General features: G+C 41.7%; 1 pseudogene; it reads left to right on the top strand.

The window, feature by feature from the left end:
• LOC139315987 (lymphocyte antigen 86-like) overlaps window positions 1-22,774 on the top strand; it is a 51,808-nt pseudogene that overhangs the window by 8,303 nt on the left and 20,731 nt on the right.

Raw genomic sequence — 22,774 nt, 5'->3', positions numbered from 1 at the left:
TCGGAGAGGGGCGGCATATAAATTGAATTGAATTGAATTGAATTGAATTGAATTGAATTGAATTGAATTGAATTGAATTGAATTGAATTGAAATGTAGATATTTCTCTTAAATCATTGAATGTAAGTTGGAATGTCCACTTGCTTTAAAGTTGGGGATTCACAGTAGGTGAGACATGTTGTACAAACCACATTTCGCACAGACGCGTGCATTATCACTCTCTCTCCTTTCATGAAAACTAAGCAAAGTGGCAAAGCCTTGTTCTTGTGTACTTCCTGATAAGATTCACATCTATTCTACAGGGCACCCCATCAATGAACTCTATGTGGATATCAATCTTATTTCTACTTCAGGGCTTATACCACTATACACCAAACAAGTTTGTGAATGAAATCAGCCCCAGTATCATTTCTGTGGAAAGAAAAAAGGAGGTAATTTTTTTCTTCATAAACACGGCATTGAAAAAAAGTGACATGACCATTTTTCACACTAAGGACTGTTGCAGCATCCCCATGTTCACATGATCAGAATTTAGATCCTTGGCAACTGGCATGTATTTATGTCAGTTACAGTGTCCTGGCTCATGTGATCCCCTTTTGGGATCTTCTCACATGCAAACTCAATGGGGAAGTCAGATTCATTAAACAACCATGTTACTAATTTAAAAACTGTAGTGATTCACTTAACAACTGTTAAGGCAAGAAAGGTCATAAAATGGGATAAAATTCATTTAACACCTGTCTTGCTTGGCAACAGAAATTTTAGCCTCAATTTTGGCCATAAGTTGAGGACAACCTGTACTTTCATAAAAAAAAACCCAATTCTGCTCTTTGAGATAAGTGACTTGGCAGTGGCAGACCCAAGCTGAATTCTTGACTCACAAACAAAGTGCTCCACTACTTCCAGTATATTCCCCAGGATATTACTGCCCTTAGCTTCTACCAGGAGAGGTGTGCATACCATTTCCTATAATGGCTGCCAGACAGTGGTGGGTTGCTCCCAGTTCTCCCCGGTTCAAGCGAACCGGTAGTGGCAGCAGCAGGAGGCTCCGCCCACCCACCCAGATGTCATCAAAAATGATCTGCACATGCGCAGAAGCTCTGCGCACTCACAAAGCGAGCACACGTACCCATGCGCTACCGATAGCAAACCCACTACTGCTACCAGAATGCTTCCTCTCGCATTTCAAAAGTCTATTAAGAAACCAGTCCTGTTTCTGAATGCTTGTTTTTTCACTTATTGGAAGTTGTTACTTGCATTTTGCTGATTGTGTTTTATTCTGGGATCTTAATATAGGTGATTTTATTGATTTGTGTTATGTGGCGGTTATACTGTGTTTCTTATGTTTTCATCTCACCTTATTCAGAATCAGTTGTAACAAAGAACAGCCTGGAAATTCTGTAAATAATGAAAAGTAAAGAAAATAGTTAGTAGAAAATTTCAGATAGTCATGTATCCTAAAGAAATATTCTCAAGGCAAATGCTGTCAGCAAAAATATCGGTTGATTTAAGACAGGCCCGTGAAAGTTCTAGCTACTGAGAGAGATTCCTGTTAAGCCAAACGCTTAACAGCGTTTGTGTTATCCAAAGAAATGTCACATTTGGACAATACTAATACATAATTGAATACATAACTGAAAACATAATATGTTAATAGCAATTTTTAACTATCAGTGAGGAAACTGGAGACATCCATCAACAAGAGGGATTTATCAGTGAGCTCAGAGGAACCCAAAGATCTTCAGAGGGAAAGCCCTAAGAACAGGGAAGGAGCCAAAACAACCCACTAGTGATTGAACAGGAACCTTGCAATTCTGGCTAACTGAGGTACAAGAAATACAACCAGATGGAAACATAGAATGCTATATACAGGATGAGTTTCCACTTATATTGCAGTGATGGTTGAGCATCTCTTGAGAATCAAGAACATAAAGTGTGGTGAAGAATACAAAAACAAATAGTTTATCTCTTATTAACTAGGCCCCATCCTGGCTCTGGCCAAACACTGAAGGGAACAAGAACATTTGGGTGGGAATGTAAGGAACTTCTGAGCATCTATGCAGCATGACCTACCCCAGAATTATAAATAGCTTTATGATGATTAAACAAAGAACCTAACTCCCTCAGTGCACTTAAACCGACAATTAATTGAATCATATAGTGAGAGTAAGGTATCTTGGTTGAAACAGTTACTGCAATGCAATGCAATGTTATCTCACTATTACATAAAAATGCTGATTCATTTTGTCATTCATCTGTTTAGAAATCTTATCTGCTTACAGGCAGACATATTTTAAGCAATATGTGCTTGCAGTTTTTACACTTCCTAGAATATTCTGTCCAACTCCACTTTCCTTCAGTGACTGTATTATGACTCTATTACTCCATACCTACAATTATTCCTTTTATGTTTATTAATTTTTCATTCAAGGGCTGAAGACAGCACATAGAGCTTTCCCACATTATATTTTCCTCCATTTTCTGCATCTTGGTAGGGTACTTGCTCTATTCCTTGCAGGATGCTAATGGCATTACAGCATCAAATACAGAGGATCAGAAATATTTTGGATTATCTGAATCCCTTCCAGGAAGAGTTCATTCCTGGACATAGGACTGCAACCACTGAATATCCTGAGTTAGGCCTTTTATAGAGCAAGTGTGCCTAGGTAGAGTTTAGTAGCATTCACCATGATATCCTTTAAACCATTTGTAAGGGTTGGGGTCAGAGGCACTTTCACATGATTATTCTACTCCTTTCTCCTTTCTGAGTGGGTAGTTCTAGTTGACAGTCCTGAGAGAGGAATAGTCAAATTCCTGGTCACTCCACTCATTAGAAATCTGGAGTACCACCTTAGACACAAAGCCATCTGGGGGACCTTGGGCCGGTCCCTCCCTCTCAGCCCTAGGAAGTAGGCAATAGAAAAACCTGAAAAACCTTGCCAAGAAAACGGCAATGATTTGTCCAAGCAATCCCTGAGAATCAGACACGATTGAACGGAAGGCAAAATATCATCAATATATGGATGATACTCTGTTTTATATCACCACCCCGTGGGCCAAAGTGGACATAGTTCAAGTCTGCAGGCTATGAGCAACTGAATGGGACAAAACAAGTTTAAATTGAATTCCAAAAAGATGGGGATACTGTTGGTATGTAGGCTCTCTTCTGGGGTGGGTCACAGTCCTCCTGAAAGAGCAAATTCATGACTTGGTTCATCTCCTGGACTTATGTCTCTGCTTAGGCAGCAGCTAGAAACCATAGCTAGGTGCATAATATCCCAGCTTCAATTGGTGCACGTGTTATAGCTTGCTTGGGCTGGAAAGTCCTACAGCAGAGATCCGTGCCCTTCTACCATGTGATTAGGCTATTGTGAAAGACAATAAAGGAAATTGAAAGACTAAGAGGATGAGAGGCTGCAGATAGACCTCAATAGTGGTCCAGACATTATAAAATAGCTCCCCAAAGATACATTGGCCTCACAGTGCTAGGGGTTCATTGAGTGACAAAAACTATTCCCTTGAGATGGACACCGGGGCAATGGTGGTAGAATTGAACTGCTGCCTTATTATTTCATTAGACTTTTTGGCTTGAGTTACGTTCTCAGTAACCTCTATGCTGACTTATTGCAGGGTCATTATAGGGTTGTGTGGAGGAGGGATTGCCTTTTAAGATTGTCTACATGTGCAAAGAATTAAATATCTATTATTTTTTAAGGCTTGGAAATTTTGATATAATGGAGTCAGTCGGAAGTGGGCTATTGGCTGTGATTTGAAAAACCACTGTAAATAATGTTCATTTGTTAATAAATAATATTATTAACCTTACACAAAGAGACAGGAACAGTACTGTTAAAAAAATTCAGCAGCTCATTATTTCAGAGAGCAAAAGTCAACGTGTCAAGTCTGTATTAGAATAGTAATGTTGCATCTAAATTAATTACTGAGCTGGGATCTGATTCTTGGTTTCCATCCAAGAGAGTGTTTCCCTGTGTATGCATGTGGGGTGTTTTAATCATAGAGGTTATTCATGGGATTCATTGTATAAAATAGGTGCGGCCTCACCCAGTTTTCTTGCTCATCACTGGAAATGTTTGTTTTGCAGACTATGTTTACTACTCAGGGCCCATCTTCCTGAACACGAGCAAGATCCCAGAGGTAAATTCTTCCTAATTCCTTCTAAATTTTATAAAGGAAAAAAAACTATTATTTGTCAAATGTCTAATTGGGTGCAGTAATGCTACTTTTAGAAATGAACGTATTGGAGAAGTAAGACATGTTAAAGAGGAATGTGGTTGTTGCAACATTATCTAGTAAAATGTCATGCATAAGGATCATGTATTCTCATATGACAGCTTGGGAGCAATTGATATCATTGCTCGGCAACTGCGCAGGATAGAGGTACATAGCCTGACTCCCGGGGTTATTTGAATACTCTAGAGATAACTGTTACTACAGTGCATTGTAATTTTTAATGTGGCAGACAAAGATAATTAAAAACATCAGAGGAGAATCATTAACAATTTTAAGCTTTCATTAAGTTTCAGTGTAAATTAAAGCAAATCAAATGTAGATCTTGTCCAAACAAATTGTGAAGAGTGGCTCCAAGTGTGGCATTCAATGACAAATAGCATTTTTGGCTTGGAAAAAAAAAGGAATGGTTGGAATTTTATATTAGAAAATGCTAAAACCATAAGCCAGACTAAAGAAAATTTTGGTTTGATCAGCAGAGCACTTCATAGGAGATCAGTGAAAGCATATGAGCAAATGATTTACTGGTAACTCTCTAATGCAATTGTGGAGAACTTGTGTTGTCAATGACTATTGGTCTTTCACAAGTCATTCGACAGTTTTACTTTTCAGTTTATTTCAATGCCAGTCTCCCTTGCAGAATTGCTTTCGACAATTGCCATATATTGGGTTGTTGGCTAATTTAACTAATTAAAAAAAAACAGCCACAGTAACATTCTGGACGAGAAGTGGTAGTCTCCACAAATTAATTAATTTCTTCAGAATTTATTCATTCCTTTCTTTTTCTTACAGGGAGAAAATCATGTAAGAGTTCTGTTTATCAACGAAGACCATAATACAATCATTTGTATTGACTTTTATGTCAATAATCAATGAGAAATTGATGTTTGCTGCTTTTCGAGCTAGCATTGCCTAGACTAGGGCTTCCCAAACATTTTCTTTCACTACCCAAAATCATTTATTTTAAAAAAATCTTATTGAACTTTGAGGACCAGCTGTAAGTCCCTTCTTTCAGCACCATCATAACTTTGAATGGTCACTGAAGGAATGGACGTAACTCAAGCATCACCTGTATCATAAAAGCAGTATCATTAAATGAATTCATATTATTTTAACAGATTACCATTCACAATTTCATCAATTTTTGTCTTAATGGGAATACTTTGGGAGATTTTTGAATATATTTTAGTACACATGACCATCTTAAAGTCAGTTTAAATATCCCCCTTGTCAGTGGTGGAATTCAAACTTTTTCATTCCTGTTCTGTGGGCGTGGCTTGGTGGGCGTAGCTTGGTGGGTGTGGCAGGGGAAGGATACAGTAAAATCTCCATTCCCCCCACCACTCCAGGGGAAGGATACTACAAAATCCCCATTTCCTCCCCACTCCTGGGGGAAGGATATTGCAAAATCTCCATTTCCACCCCACTCTGGGACTAGCCAGAGAGTGGTATTTGCTGGTTCTCCGAACTACTCAAAATTTCCGCTACCAGTTCTCCAGAACCTGTCAGAACCTGTTGAATTTCACCCTTGCCCCTTGTGATGGGTAATGGGCTTGAATATTATTACCCCAAAAAAACCCACTTTTACCCAATTTGGGGTACAGGGTAGCTCTTGACTTACGACCAGTTGCTTAGCAACCATTCAAAGTTATGACAGACCCCTCCCAAAAGGTACTTAGAACCCAGTTTCATTCCAACTTTCCCCCCAAGTCACATGATTGCATTCTTAACAACCTGTCCGCATTTATAGCTATTTACAGTCACATGACTGCAACTTATGTTTTGCCAGAGACTGGCATTTACTTCAGGTTTCTGGCAAAAAAACACCCATTGGCTAAAGCGGTTTCGCTAAGTGATCGCCGTGTTCACCCAAAAACTGTCACAAAAAAGACAGTAAAATTGGCCGCAGTCACATAGCGATGTCCTTAACAACCAGCATGATTTACTACTGAATTCAACTTTACATAATTCATAAACTGAGGGCTACCTGTAATTTATCTAGCTTTGAGAAGAACAAACCTAGGCAGTTAAAATCAGCCTAAGCTTTAGAAGATCAAGGAGCGCTTACTTCAATCTACCCATTATAACATGTTGAAGCAATGGAAACGGAGGCTGATTCAGTTCAGTTGCTTTTTAAAAAGTTGAATGAACTTGATGTATTCAAAATAATTCAGCATTATACATTTAATTTTACTTTCTGTAAAAGTCTGCTTCCTTCTACAAAACACTTTATTAAAATTGTATGTGTTGTGCCTCTATTAGGTTTATTCACAATAAATGAATTTCCCAGAGAAATTCTCTTTTCAAATTGCTGTAACTCTCTTCCTGGGGGTTCATTTTCCGATTAATTCCCATCCCCATCAAAGCAAGACTGAATGCCCTTTTTTCCCTCATCAGTCCAGCTCAGATTTAATATTTGGGATTTATGCAGGAACACCCAAGGATGGTCAAAAGAGTCAAGATGTGGCTACCACTGTGTGATTAAGACTGCCATCTTGGTTTTTTTGACCATGTCTCCAGGGCAGGCAACCCTGCGTGAAAATGAGTCTTTTGGAAGAGTAAGAATGACCGAGATCCACGCTCCTACGAGTCTGCAGCACTACATTGAAAACATCTTGCATTGAAAAACAAGGCCTGGACAAAGCAAGCTAATGAAGCCACAAATGGGCAACTGTTAATATCTACAGCCAGCTGGATCAATAAACGAGCAATTTTGCCCTCACCTTCTTCCAGGAAAAAAGACGTAGCAAGCTGGTCTCATCTGTGCTTGTATGGAGGGAATGCCATTTTGGAAATCCACTGCAATGTTGGACCCTCTCTGAACATACCTCAGCCAAGAGATTAGCTTAGTCAGATGGAGGACTGCCATTTTGCTCAGGAGACATGAGGGGAAATTACCTACTTACCATAATTTTGTTCTGGTTTCCTGGGCTGAACAACAGGGGTGGGTTCCACTTACCTTCGCTACCGGTTTGCAACCGGAGCGTGCGCACACTTCTGCGCGTGCGCAGATCATCCATGATGACATCCAGGCGGGTGGGTGGAGCCTCCCACCACCGTTACTACCAGTTCGCAAGAACTGGACCGAACTGATAGCAACCCACCACTGCTGAACAAAATAAGAAATTAACTCTGGCTGTTTCCCCACACAAAAGCTACAATTTATTACCTTGCCACATTATTGAATAAAAGGTTCTTTTCTGGAAAGGATTGTATTCTGTCAAATCTCATGGACAAATAAATAAATATATCAGCTGAAGAGAAGGATTCCATTCACAAGAATATATATATAAAAAAGGCTCTCTGTCTTCGATACAGAAGACAGATTGCTTAGTTCTCTACATATACAGAACTAAGCAATATACAATATATAACCTTTATATAAAAAGTTAGTTAGATTTAATGAAAAGTTCACAGCTATGAAATAGTTTTCATTTGGGGTATTTGTCAAATGCTAGTCTCTTGCTTTGGAGATGCATGCATTTGTTTTGTTTTGTTTTTTATGTTAGTATTTAGTTAGTATTTTAGTTCAGCTTAAAGTTGTGCATGTGGTGCTTTTTCCTTCCGTTTTCCCCCACCACAAGAGCTAGGTTGGGCTGATAAAATGAAACTGGTTCAGTCGTATAATGAACTTCCAGCTTCAGGGGGGGGACCTCATTCTGAGTCTCCCGGTGTCAACCCACACACCTCAATTGTTACATTGCACACCCGAATGGCGACACATATTTTGTTCATTTTATTCATTTCCTTCTTCCCCCACAATCAGTTTCTCAGGAAAATGTCTAACTGGATGTGTTGGTTCGAGAGCCTTTTAAGGAGAAAATCCTTTTCTTATAACAGCTTCATAGCATGTTTTAGCACAATGAACAGTGTCCACTGTTCCCTCCAAGAAACAAAACTAACACTGCTAATGAAGTGGCTTCAGAAGCAAAAAGGAACACTACAGGAGACCCAGCACTGTTTTTGAATCACAAAAAGTTATCTTCTTCCAACTTGAGTCTTTGATCCATGTAACTCTCGATTGTGTATGCGGGTTGACAGTAACAACCAGGTCATAGATCCAGGCTCATTAACTATGGCAGGGGTCTGCAACCATAAACATTCAAAGAGCCATTTGGACCCATTTCCAACAGAAAAGAAAACACTGGGAGCCACAAAACCCTTCTCGTGCCTGACTATTTCTTGAGCGGCCACAAAACTAGCATATGTAGTTGAATTAAATGTTCTGTTTTCTTCTGAAACTTTTCTTGGATTTATCCATGGTTGGACTACCGGGGGTTGAAAAGCTCAATAAATCACGTGCTGGCAGGTGTCGTACATTGGTGGTTGTGATGCATATTTTGAGTGACAGGGAGCCACAGCAGAGGGGTGAAAGAGCCACATGTGGCTCCAGAGCCGCAGGTTGCTGACCCCTGAACCATGGTGACACTGATCAAGGGAGGTGGTATATTTCAGATTTGTCTTTCTCAGAGGCCAGGGCTTAGATTACACTCTGTCATTTAACATGAAGTATCACCCAGTGCTTGGCTATCTTAGGTGGACCAAGATTGTAGATGATGGACCTTTTTCTTTTGAAACCAAATACAAACGCATTGTATTCATATAGGCAATTGAAGGATACTACCTAAATTAAACACAAAACATCACTGCAGACTTTTGTGTGGGGGAAATGGCAAATCAAGAGGAAAGGCCTCTGCATGGCTATCATTCAGATCCAGCTGCAAAACCACCAATTTTTTATTGTTTTTAAATTATTTTTATTGTTTTAATTGTTTGTATAGTTTTGAAATTGTAAGCCGCCCAGAGTCATTCCCTGAGATGGGGTGGCTATTGCAATGAATGACTCTGAATTGAATGAATGAATGAATAAATCAATGTATCTATGAATGAATGAATGAATGAATGAATGAATGAATGAATGAATGAATTTGTTTGTTTGTTTGTTTGTTTGTTTATTTAATTTTATTTATATAAAATCCTTCTCCCGAAGGACTCAGGGCGGTGAACAGTCATAATAAAAACAATGTACAAAATATAATTTAAAAGCAGATTAAAATAATTAAATCATAGGCCGAATTTAAAACTCTCATTTTAAAACCAATTTTAAAACCCCATTAAAACCAAATTAAAATCATTTATCCCATCAGAGCGGCTGGCTGGAATAACAGGGTCTTCACTCCATGACGGAAGGCACGGAGGTCGGGGATCTTTCGTATGTCCGGGAGTAATTCATTCCAGAGGGCAGGGGCCCCCACAGAGAAGGCTCTCCCCCTGGGGGTCACCAGTCTACATTGTTTGGCTGATGGCACCCTGAGGAGGCCCTCTCTGTGTGAGCGTACCGGTCGGTGGGAGGCAATCGGTGGCAGAATGCGGTCTTGTAGATAGCCAGGTCCTAAGCCATGGAGCGCTTTAAAGATGGTAACCAACACCTTGAAGCACACCCGGAAGACCACCGGGAGCCAGTGCAGCTCACACAAGAGGGGTGTTACATGGGAGCGACGGGTCGCCCCCATTATTACTCATGCAGCCGCATTCTGGACCAATTGGAGCCTCCGGGTGCTCCTCAAGGGGAGCCCCATGTAGAGAGCGTTACAATAGTCCAGACGGGAAGTGACGAGGGCGTGAGTGACTGTGCGCAAGGTGTCCTGATCCAGAAAGGGGCGCAACTGGGAAATCAGGCGAACCTGATAAAAAGCCCCCCTGGCCACGGCCGTCATATGATCATCCAAAGACAGCCGTGAGTCCAGGAGGACACCCAAGTTGCGAGCCCTCTCTGAGGGGGGTAAGATCTCATCCCCAATAGTCAGCGATGGTGTGAGCTGGCTATAGCGGGACGCCAGAAACCACAGCCACTCAGTCTTGGAGGGGTTGAGTCTGAGCCTGTTCATCCGCATCCAGATCTGCATGGCCTCCAGGCAACGGGACATCACATCAAGGGCATCATTGGGGTGGCCTGGGGTTGAAATGTACAACTGTGTGTCATCAGCATTTAGTTGACACTTCACCCCAAAGCCACGGATGATCTTGCCCAGCGGCTTCACATAAATATTAAACAGGAGGGGCGATCCCTGCGGCACCCCACAAGTGAGGAACCTCGAGGTCGACCTCTGCCCTCCCATCAACACAGACTGTGTACGGTCAGAGAGGAAGGAAGAGAACAACTGTAAAACAGTGTCCCCCACTCCCAACCCCTCTAGCCAACGCAGCATGGTACCATGATCAATGGTATCAAAAGCTGCTGAGAGATCTAGGAGGACAAGAACAGAGGAGCAACCCCTGTCCCGAGCCCTCCAGAGATTATCAACCAATGTGATCAATGCCGTTTCCATGCTGTAACCCGCCCTGAAGCCCGACTAGCATGGATCTAGATAGACAGCTTCATCCAGGAATCGAGGAAGTTGCCTTGCCACCACTCTCGACAACCTTCACTGTGAAGCGAAGGTTGGAGACTGGACGATAATTAGCTAAAACAGAAGGCTTCTTGAGGAGGGGCCTCACCACTGCCTCTTTCAGGGCAGCTGGGAAGACACGCTCATCCAGCGAGGTGTTGGTAATCTACTGAAACCAGCCTCGTGTAACCTCCCGGGAGGCCGGTACCAACCAGGAGGGACACAGGTCCAGTAAACATGTGGTAGCGTTAAGCCTCCCCAAAATCCTGTCCATGTCCTCAGGAGTCACAGGGTCAAACTCCTCCCAGATAACAGTCTCAAGATTTGCCTCTGTCATCCTGCCCGAAACTATCCAATCAGAGTCCAGACAGTGCCGAATCTGAGCGATTTTATCATGCAGATACTGCCCAAAATCCTCAGCTCTACCCTGCAAATAAGCAGAATAGAAACTGAATAAATGAAATTAAGGAGGGAAAAGAACAAGCATGAGCCCAATTTGTCTTTATGAGGAGTATCTGTTGGGATTGTTTGTTTTTTTTTGTAATACTTGTAACACATTATCCTTACTGATTAAAATGACTCTAAAAATGAAAAAAGATTTTTGCATTTGGTACACTAGCTCATAGACAAGTCTGTTTAATTACAGCAACAGTCACATGAGCGAGCCATTATTGCCTGGGGCAATTGTGACCATCATGAGTGAGCTTCATGTCCCCTTCTTTTGTTACAGTCACATTGCAATGGGGACTCAGTGTACCAATTCTAAAATAGGGAAATCCTTGAACTGGGCCGCATGATTACACTTGGTGGCAGTTGTCTCTTAATTTTTTCTGAAGAAGTCCACACTGAAATAAAGGTGATCTCAGTGCAAACAAGCACTTTATAAATGTTGTACCAACTCAGACACAGAGCCACTGTTAAAAAAAAACAGTTTATCTAGCCCAATGCCTGAAGTGGCACAGCTACCAGATTCAGTATGCTTCATTCCTCAATAAGAAATAGAAGAGGAAGAAGGGGGAAAGCATTTGGTATGTCTATAACAGGGGTCCCCAACCGGCACTGAGCCACGGTATGACTGAAACCGTGCCACACAAACAATAGAAGCCCCATCCATGGGATGCAGGCAGCACGCAAAACCACACTCCCTCTGGTCCATGGAAAAGTCTTACATTTGCCTTTAACTCTGATATCTCGATCAACACCTTTTTTTTTTTTTTTTTGCTAACAGATGCATTAAAAAGAAATACCCCTGCATTTCAAATGAAATTTTTATCAATTCTGGCTCTGAAACTGTCAACCAAAAATGAATATTGTCGATGCAACTGATAGGATTCTGTCTTACTTCTGTCCTACTTCCAAACCACACCAATCTGGGAATGGTGTAGGGGTGTATATTTCCCCTAAAAGGGAGGCAGAAACTCAGTCCCCACCCCACCTTGTCAATGGGCTGGGCTAGTCTATTCAACATAACAAACATCTATCTCCTTCAAGCAGAGCCATAATAGGAATTGCCCAAAGCCCTTCCATTATATCATCACTCAGCAAGACTCAAACAAACTTAACACAGAGACAACCTAAAAAGCTAGCAATGACTTTTGACAGCAACCAATCAGGATACTCTTCCTGTGCCCCAGGAAGTTTAGGAGTCTCTGGAGGCTGGGGACAGCAAAAAAACGTCACTTCCTGTCCCACCGGGAGTTGGGAAATGGGCCATTTCAGGCCTCCGGAGGGCCTCCGAGGGAGTGGGAAAGGCTGTTTACACTCTTCCCAGATGCATAGAGAGGATCTGGAGCCAGGTAAGAAAGAAAAACAAGCCTTCCCCATGCCCACCCCCAGGCCCTCCGGACGCAGGAAACAGCCTATTTCCCTACTTCTGGTGGGCCCAGAAGGCCCGAAAATCAGCTGGCAGGTGTGTGCATGCATCCCAGAGCTGAGCTGGTGTGCCCACGGATATGGCTATGCATGCCACCTGTGGCACGTGTGCCATAGGTTTTGTTACTAATTTCCGAGGATCTGACCCAATAACTCCAGCACACAAAGCAGATATTGAATCAGTAAGTCTTTATTTACAACATGTCTATCTATTACAGGTGATCAGCTGGAACAACCTCTGGATTTTGGAACAGCAATTTATATACCTGAGAGGTGGGGTCAAGGTAAGAAGGAGTTAAGGGTGAGATCATGTGGGAGTGGTTTGTGTTAACCCTTACTTTGCCACGCTGTCTGCCTCATGTACTGTGCGTTAGGCATTTATATGTGACAAAACCCCCTCTAAATACCTAACGGGTGATGGTGTGGGTGTTGGTCAAGATGGGAGTGTGCTACAAGTGAACACATAGTTTTGAGGTTAAGTAGGCGTGTTGTTTATGCTGTAGAGGTTTGGTGAGGATATCAGCCGTTAGTTCTACAGTCTCACAATGCGTAGCCTTGATGAATCCAATGTTCGAAAGTTGTCTGACATGTTTGTGTTTAATGTCAATGTGTCTTGACCTGTGGCCTATGGCATCTGCCTTGGATATATCGATGGCCGCTTTATTGTCCTCGTGTATGACGATTGGGTATGTTGGTTTGGCCCAGATGCTGGAGAGTAAGTCATCGAACCAAGTTAAATTGTTGGCCGCCTTGGACAGGCATATGTATTCTGCTTCTGTGGTGGAGGTGGCCACTAATTTTTGCTTGCCCGTGTACCAATGCACTGGACTATTATTGATGAAAAATATATACCCGGATGTACTCTTTCTGCTCTTTACATCCCCTGCCCAGTCTGCATCAGCGTAACAAGTTAAAATTGGCTCTTTAGATTTTTCTGGTTCCAGACATAAGCAAGAGTCTAGACTGTGTTTCAGGTATCTGAGTACTCGTTTGATGGCCTCCCAATGATATGTGTTAGGTTTGCTGACATGCCTGGATAGGAGGTTGACGGGCAGGGTGATATCTGGCCTTGTCCAATTCGCGATATACAGTAGAGACCCTATGGTGGATCTGTAGAGTGTGTTGTCATTGAATGAGTTGGCTTCGTTATGCATATTTTTTAAGTAGTCTGGTTGCATTGGTGTTTCACTGGGCTTTGCATCCATCATATTGCATTTATGTAAGAGCTCCAGGATTTTTTCTCTCTGTGAAAGTCGGAACCCTTTTTCGGTCTTGTTGATTTGGACTCCCAGATACTTGTTTACTTTTCCTAACATTTTTAGGGTGAAGTGTTTACCTAGTTCATCAGCAAATTCATCGCATTTGTGTTTATGGTGGCCAATGTATAGTATATTGTTCACATAGACAAGTACATATTCACTGGAAGTACCCCCTCTCTTGGTGAAAAAGCAGATGTCTGCTGATGTGGCTGTGAAACCCATTGTCCTGAGAATTTTGGCTAGGCACTCGTACCACCTTTTCCCTGATTGTTTCAGTCCATATAGGCGTTTGTTCAATAACCATGTGTCTCCCTTTAGTGTGTTTTTTCCTGGTGGGGCCTTGACATAAATTTCTTTGTCAAGTTCTGCGTATAGGTAAGCAGTCTGTACATCAAATTGATATACCTCGAGACCTAAAATGGATGCTACCACCAATGCACTTTTAATACTCTCAGCCCTGACGGTGAGTATGTATCCATGCAGTTGTTGGGATATTTTTGTGCATAACCTTGCGCCAGCAATCTGGCTTATATAGTGCCTTATTGTCCTCTAATGCCTTGATTTTAAAGATCCTTTTGGTCCCAATTGGAGTTTTGTCGCTTGGGACCTTGGATAGGGTATATACATTTAGCTCCTTGAGACTGGCCATTTCCCTTTCCATGGCTTGCTCCCATTTGACCCTTTCCTCTGGTGGTAGTTTGAGTATTTCTTCGTAATTGTTAGGGTTTAAATTGTTAGTTTGTATCGACAATATATAGTCCTCAAATCTTTTTGGGGTTTTATTCCTGCTTGTCCTAATTGGTCTGGTTGGTTGCGTTTCTGTATCGTGTAAGTATCTGGCTTCCTTTTTTGTGAGTGTGTTTAACTTTATGATGGGGTGGTCTTCCTTCCACTCTCTGGTATTTACGTCTTGGTGTTTTGGTTTGTGTTTACCTCGCTCCTTGTTGCCTGCCACAGATTTTCTAGTCTCTTCTTTTTTGTCATTTGTCTGTCCCTGTTTGGAGTATACTTCGTTTAGATGTATCTTTGACCAATTGGTATGTTTGTGAAATACTGCTGTTCTGGATATTATAAATCTATTGTGTTTGTCAATGAACCTGAATCCCTTTGTCCCAGGTGGTGGTGGCCATGCTCTTGCTATAGAACAGACTAAACATTTTTTGTATTAGTTCCGGAACGGTTAGGTGATGATTGATGCTGGGGTATATACTGGGTGAAATGCTAGCTATTAACATATAATATGCTTTGTGGTGCAGACAGTCTAATTCAAATGTCCATGGCTTTTCAGGAGGGTCAGTGATCAGGAATAGCAAGTTCTCCCTTAAGAAGATAACCTGGAGTTGTTGGTTCCACTCTAGGAGATTTGTCCCATCTAATCTTAACTTAGGAAAATCATTTGGCAATGTCCCTGTGCTGTGTGCGAGGCTACTTACAGGCTGTCGCTGTCCATGGATTTGGACGTAAGGGAACTCGCAATATGGCACGGGTATGCTTGCTGTTAGTCTGTACTGACTTGCTTCTATGGTCTTTTCTTCTCTCTTTGTAGGTGGATTCTGCGCATGCTCAGGATTCATTCTCGTCCAGGAATCGCTGGGGAAGGAGCTTGAGGCCCTAGTTCCTGGGTGGAGGCCCCATTCGATTGGATGGGTCCCCAGCTCGGTCTTGAGCAGTCTCAGGTGGTCGGTGGGAACTTGGGATGTCATCTGGATCGCCGGGGTGCTCCTTGGGCCGTTCTGGTGGCTCGGATGGCTCGCGGTAGTTGGGTGAAGGAGCAGGAGGCCTGGTCCGGCGTGGTAGCTGCAGGCTGGGATGGGGGTTGGGGTTGGGGCCTCTGGATTGGTGAGTGCCCGATATGTCCTCTTGGTTCCGGAGTGGGTCTAGGTGGCAGCGTAGTGAGGTCCCCGGTGGGTTGCGGTTGTAGCAGCATCCTAGTTCTGGCGGTCGCGTCCCCTGAGTAGTTTATGGTGGTGGTCTCTTGCGTGTCAGCTGCCTTTTCGGGCCCCTTATTTTTGTGCCGAAGGCCGCAGTTAACACCCATATGGCCTTATCAATGTCAAGCTCGGTAGGCGAGCTTATTTGGTTGGATTCTCATTCATCCCCTTCTTTTTCCCAGTTGCTCGCGAATAGGCCTCGGCTCCCACCTTGTAATTCAAATCTCGGGAGCCCCTTGGTGATTGGTCGGCCATTTTTGGTGATGTCACTGTCCAAGATGGCTGCCGCAAAAAAGATGCAAATTCGGCCTCGGCTCTTTCTGTGGGGGTATAGTAAGGGGGCATACTTCCTACCATGTCAATGTTCGTGTGGTTCGGTTCTCTCCAGTCGCTGCTCCGCAGTCCTTGATCAGGCCTCGGAGGTTCGCGATGAGATCCTGGTTGGTTGGAGCCGACTCTATCAGGTTCAGCAATTTTCTCCTGAGGTCGCCTTCCTCGCTTGCGGTGGCCTCGGTGTCGTTTTCTTTTTCGGTTTATACTCTCCCAATTTTGGCTGGGGTGCCTGGGTTGGAGATCTGCTTGTTCGTGTCCAACATCTCTCTTGGCATAGCTCCCGCAGGCCATAGCTGTGCTGCCATTTTTTTCGTGAAGGCTCGGGTGTTTGCTCTTCCCCTTGCTTCAGGCAGTTTAGGTGTTCCCGACATACCTTGGAGTAATTGGGCTAGTAACCATCCTCTGCTACCATATTGTTACTAATTTCCAAGGATCTGACCCAATAACTCCAGCACACAAAGCAGATATTGAATCAGTAAGTCTTCATTTACAACATGTCTATCTATTACAGGTGGTCAGCTGGAACAACCTCTGGATTTTGGAACAGCAACTTATATACCTGAGAGGTGGGGTCAAGGTAAGGAGGAGTTAAGGGGGAGATCATGTGGGAGTGGTTTGTGTTAACCCTTACTTTGCCACACTGTCTGCCTCATGTACTGTGCGTTAGGCATTTATATGTGACAGGTTTGCCATCATGGTGGTAGGGTAAGAAGTTGCAGAAAAGAAATACTTCATTTACACACAACCCTTTGGTATTGTTGGAAGAAAAATCCAGTTCAGTTCCAAGTCGGGGGAAAGAGGCTGGAAATAAAATGGAGGCTGATTGGAAAGAAGGACTCTGTTTATTGTTGAGCATGTAGTGCTGGGACAGCTGACAAATTTATTTGATGGGTACATGTATTTTTATAGGGTTGTGAGATGCTGCTAGGGGGTTGTGCAATGTAGTAAGCCTGGTGTCTTTTGCTATTCTAATGGTGGTGGGTTAATCCTATTATGTCCTAAAGGTCAGGTCCTGTTCTTAGAATTTGGGTGGAGGATATAAATTTTAATCCCAGGAAACTGGAGCTGAAGGTGTTTTGCTTGTGAATAGGCTGACCTGGATTTCTTAATGGGCACAAAATATCCACCTCTAAAGACTTTGGGCATCTGCTGGAGGCTATTGGGGCTGCTTTCTGCCTTTGTTAAGATGTTTCCTCCTTTGGGGAAATATAATATTCTGCCTCTTTTAATATTCCCCAAAATATTTCATTCTCAAGGGGGGGGGCTTCCTACAGTATGTGGGGGGGGGAATCCACCTATAAACCATCTATGGAGACTCAATCATCCAAGTCATAGTTGTTCCAAAGTCCTTTTCAAAATCTTGAGCTTGTGCCACACCACAGCAACTCTCTCCCAACTCATGTACAGTCTGCACTGGGTTTTCCAGGGCCTCCAGCATCTCCTTGTGATGCCCCCATGCTCTTTATTTGGGATTCCTTCTGCTTCCCTTTTACCTGTCTGTAGTTACAAGAACAATCAGGACTGCCCGGGTTTCCCTCACTAAGCATGTGGTGTCCCACTTTATGACTGCATTGCTTAACCACAGCAATTCCAGTCGTAACTCAAGAATTACCTGTATATTCTTATTTTTTTCCTCTCTTGTCTATTTTTCTTTTCATTTTTTTCATTTTTTCATATGCACTTTCACTTTTTAATTTTTAATCCTCTTGTTATTTTAGCTTGTATAAATTTTAATGTTTTATTATTGTAAGTTTTAATAAAATTACATTTTTTAAAAAATGTCCATTGGTCCATGGAAATGAAGGCAAGACTCCAAAGCTTTCATCATTAGTATATGATGCCATACTAATATCTGCTGCCATCCTGTGTCCAAAAGTCTTTTCTTCAGTCCTTTTTTTTTTTTTTTTTTTTTTGCTTGGTCATATTCCATTCTTTATAATATCCCGCAAGAAAAGCTATATAGAGACTTTTCTCTGATAAGAATCTTCCATGATTATTGAAAGGTAGATAGGACAAAAACCGTTTCACTGGAAAGTCTTGATTTGATTTTTTTTTCTTAATGATCAAAATAAGCATGAATACATTAAAAGCTTGAAAAAGAGTTTTTCTTCTGTCTAAACATGGACTTGAAGTGTTGGTGAGGAACCCATTATGGATTCTTCATTATTAGCAGAAACCAGTGTGAAACTGAATGCAGAAAATAACTAACCTGCTTTATCTGCATTTATATTAGAAAGAGGAAGTGGGCAGGCTAACTATCAATCCTGACGACAAGAAAGGTACTATTATTACACCGACTCTCCTCCACAGAGATCATGAAAGCGCTCCAGATTCTTCCTGTCCTCCTTTCACTGATTTACACCACCGTCAGCATCACCATATGGCCTACACACCTAATCTGCAAGAACAAAAATTTGGAAGTGAGCTACAGAAGCTGCGGTGAGAGCTCATACTTCTGTTTAACTTTTTACAATGACCTTGTTTTGTACTAGCACCTAGTGCAGTAGGTTGCGCAATAGACTGTTTGCTGGACGTATTTGATACTTCAGGTCTGGATGAAGACTGATTTGGGGCAATTCTCTTTCGGCAGATTTCATTTCCACGGGACTGAGAAAATATGAATAAGACATGATTATGAGGACCCAGATTGTTGGGGGCAATATGCTGACTCCGTAAAACTGCTTAGAGTGGGCTGTAAAGCACTGTGAAGCAGTATATAAGTCTAAGTGCTATTGCTACTTTGTATAATGGTAACAGAGAATAAATAATGTGTGACAAACCTGCTCATTTTAACCTTATCGTATATTCTCCCAGTCTAACATTTCAGAATATATTCGTATATTCTCCAGTCTAACATTTCAGAAGCATTTTTAATAGAGAAGACAAAACTCTAATCTGGTGAATGGAGCTTTAATGCAGATTCATCTTACGCGAACCAACACCCACCCCAAATACTCAGATTCATCTTACACTAACCATCACCCCCACCCCCACTTGGAATGGTGTGAATCCTGATTTTTCCGTCTCCTCCGCCATCTTCTTCTGCCCCTACCTGAGTAATAAACAAGGCAGTGGGGACGTTTCCTCAAGTCATGCAAATCTGATATTTCCCTTTTCAGTCAGCCTGAATCAGCTTTAATGTGTAACTTAGGAAGGGACCATGTCGTCAAAGGCGAGTCGCCAGGCTTCCCCCATGCAGTGAGCTTCTTAGACTGGCAGCACTTCCCATAGACAGTTGGTTTTTCTAATCTGCTGGCAGAGAAAAGGAGCAGGCACCTCTGAAATGAATGAAAATGAATCTGCTTGGCAGTGCTTCTTTCCAAAGCTTTCCAGCTTGACTGGCTCTGTGCCTCAGCTGCTGCCCTGATGCAGAGGGGGTGAAGGGAATGAGCTTCACAGATATCTCATTCATATGTGGCACGTGATATGAAAAGTGATCAGCGGCATATGAAAGCCCAAGTGTTTGTTTTTTTCAAATTCATCCAAATACAAAAGCTTCCCTCTGTGAGTTTGCCTCCTTCCCTGAAGCTCAGGCACCGCTTTCTGTACCTTCGCGGAAATTAAAACAAACATGGAAAAAAAACAGCGAGGGACACAAGGAGTAAATAAATATTTGGAATGAAATCTTTTACTAGTCAGTTCCTAGGAGACGAAATCAGCTTTCATCTTATTATAAGCGGATTTCCTGTAGTAGACACAGGACAGCTTATCATTGAGGAGGCAAAATAAAGAAGGCTCCTTTTTATGAGTCAAACGATGACTTCATTTTAGTTAAAATGCTGTCTACGCCATCTGTCTGTGTATCAATATGTGGCTGCAATCCATTTCTAGCGCCCTCAGGAACTGACATTCTACATGAGATCCAAATGTTTTATTGCTAAGCTATGGACCCCAACTCAAAATAGGACCATTTCTCCTGAAGAAATCAAACCTTGGTTTTATGTAGGCTACTATATTGCTGAGAAAGAACAGATAATAGCAGTAACAGATGCATACAATCCATTGGTTCATTCACAAGGAATAGAATGGTATGGCATGGCATGCCATGGCATAGCAGAGCATGGCATGGCATGGCATGGCATGGTATAGCATAGCATAGCATAGCATAGCATAGCATAGCATAGGAATAGGATAGGATAGGATAGGATAGGATAGGATAGGATAGGATAGGATAGGATAGGATAGGATAGGATAGGATAGGATAGGATAGGATCTGAACAGGACCTTGGAGGTCTTCTGGTCAAGCTCCCTGCTCAAGCAAGAAACCCTATTCTATTTCAGACAAGTGGTTATCCAGTCTTTTCTTTAAAACCTCCAGTGATGAAGCACTCCCAATTTCTGAAGGCAAACTGTTCCACTGATTAATGGTTCGCACTGTTAAAAAGTTTCTCCTTAATTCCAGGTTGTTTCTCTCCTTGATTATTTCCATCCATGGTTTCTTGTCTTGCCCTCTGGGGCTTTGGAAAATAAATTGACCTCCTCTTCAACTACAGCTGTTAGAAGCTATTCTTTTTGCATTATTCCCTCATTCACATGCCCCAAATAAAGAAAAGAACTGGAAATCAGGCTCCTACATAACAACTATTTTGTGTTTAGCTGAAATGTCATCTAATTCAAGTGAATGCAATCTTACGTTCATGAACTTGGAAACAAATCTCACTGAAATTCATAGGATTATTTCTCAGTAAACATAGTTAAGCTCAAGATGTTCATGCTTTTGTAAAGGGTTACTAGCCAGAGACTGTCTTCAGAAAGCTGGAGATTTGTCCAATATAATAAGTTTAACTTTGGGATTCAGTGTTTCTTGTATGTAAGCATATTGCAATGGGCTAAGGTTTTTTAAAGTATTTTTTAAACTCTACAGATTGAGTACTGAATACATAAAATGTACAAACTGACTTTAAAGTAGCCTTCAATTTATTTGGTAATGTCATTTGTTCTTTTAATCAATGGGCATTATCAAAATGACTGTAAATTATCTTAATGAGTCACTATTGATCTACTGAATTTATACTTGATTGTTCAACCAGACAGCGGTAGCCAAGGTGACTAGCAGTAACAAAAATAAAATATAGAAAACCACTTTATTTAAAATCATAATAAAAAGTGTTTGGGGTTTTCTTAATTAAAAACCTACAATTATACCGCTTCAAAATTCAGTTTATTCACCAAAGGGTGGTCAGAACAGAAACAGGTCTGTTTGTGAGACAGAGAACAAGCATGAATATTGCATTCAGTTTTGGTCGCCACGATGTAAAAAAGATGATGAAACTCTAGAAAAAGTGCAGAGAAGAGCAACAAAGATGATTCCGGGACTGGAGGCTAAAACATACGAAGAACGGTTGCTGGAACTGGGTATGTCTAGTTTAATGAAAAGAAGGACTAGGGGAGACAAGATAGCAGTGTTCCAATATCTCAGGGGGTGAGATAAAAGAAGAGGTAAGAGATAAAAAAAAGACTCAAGCTATTCTCCAAAGCACCTGAGGGTAGGACAAGAAGCAATGGGTGGAAACTAATCAAGGAGAGAAGCAATTTAGAACTAAGGAGAAATTTCCTGACAGTTAGAACAATTAATAAGTGGAACAACTTGCCTGTAGAAGTTATGAATGCTCCAACACTGGGAATTTTTAAGATGATATTGGATAACCATTTGTCTGAAGTGGTGTAGGATTTTCTGCCTGGGCAGGGGGTTGGACTAGAAGACCTCCAGGGTCCCTTCCAACTCTCCTATTCTATTCTATTCTATTCTATTCTATTCTATTCTATTCTATTCTATTCTATTCTATTCTATTCTATGAGCCCAATTTGTCTTTATGAGGAGCATCTGTTGGGATTGTTTTCTTTTTTTGTAATACTTGTAACACGTTATCCTTGCTGATTAAAATGTCTCTAAAAATGAAAAAAGATTTTTGCATTTGGTACACTAGCTCATAGACAAGTCTGTTTAATTACAGCAACAGTCACATGAGCGAGCCACAATTGCCATGCTTCATTCCTCAACAGGAAATAGAAGAGGAGGAAGAGGGAAAGCATTTGGTATGTCTATAGCAGAGGTCCCCAACCAGCACTGGGCCATGATATGACTGAAACCGTGCCGCACAAACAAGTGCAGCCCCATCCATGAGATGCAGGCAGCACACGAAACCACACCCCCTCTGGTCCGTGGAAAAACCTCTCTCCACAGAACCGGTTCCTAGTGCCCCAAAGGCTGGGGGCCGCTGCTCTATAAACAATTAGCTTAGTGGTTTTACTGGGGTAGGGACCCTTTAGATGCACTATAAAGGGTATAAGTAAGAACACCCCAACTCACATCACTAAGTGGAGATTTTGTCTCCAAAGTCTTGCTTTTGTGACAGTATAGAAAAAGTGTGTCCAAACAGTGGCCCATAGCCCAATGAGGCCCTGGACAACTATTAATATGGCCCCCACAAGACTGTAAACTTTTAATATTATATATATAATATTAAAAGTTTACAGTCTTGTAATATATATATATATATATATATATATATATATATATATATATATGTGTGTGTGTGTGTGTGTGTGTGTGTGTGTGTGTGTGTGTGTGTGTCTTCTTAAGTTTTCGCGGGTGTGTATATGCAAAAAATTAAAATCTCGGGTGTTTTCCCGCGTCATGTTAAATAAGTTAGTTAAAATGTTTAAAACTCTGGTTAAAATCCTATCTTAAAATCTTCTAAAAATTCTTACAGAGCACTCTGCAAGGTCCTTTAAAATCTTAG

The sequence above is a fragment of the Pituophis catenifer genome, unplaced genomic scaffold (assembly GCF_029215685.1).
Source record: "Pituophis catenifer annectens isolate HBS135680 unplaced genomic scaffold, rPitCat1.0.hap2 SCAF_3, whole genome shotgun sequence".
NCBI classification, from domain to species: domain Eukaryota; kingdom Metazoa; phylum Chordata; class Lepidosauria; order Squamata; family Colubridae; genus Pituophis; species Pituophis catenifer.
Note: the sequence above shows the minus strand (reverse complement) of the source record. Positions and strands in the feature narration are given on the sequence as shown.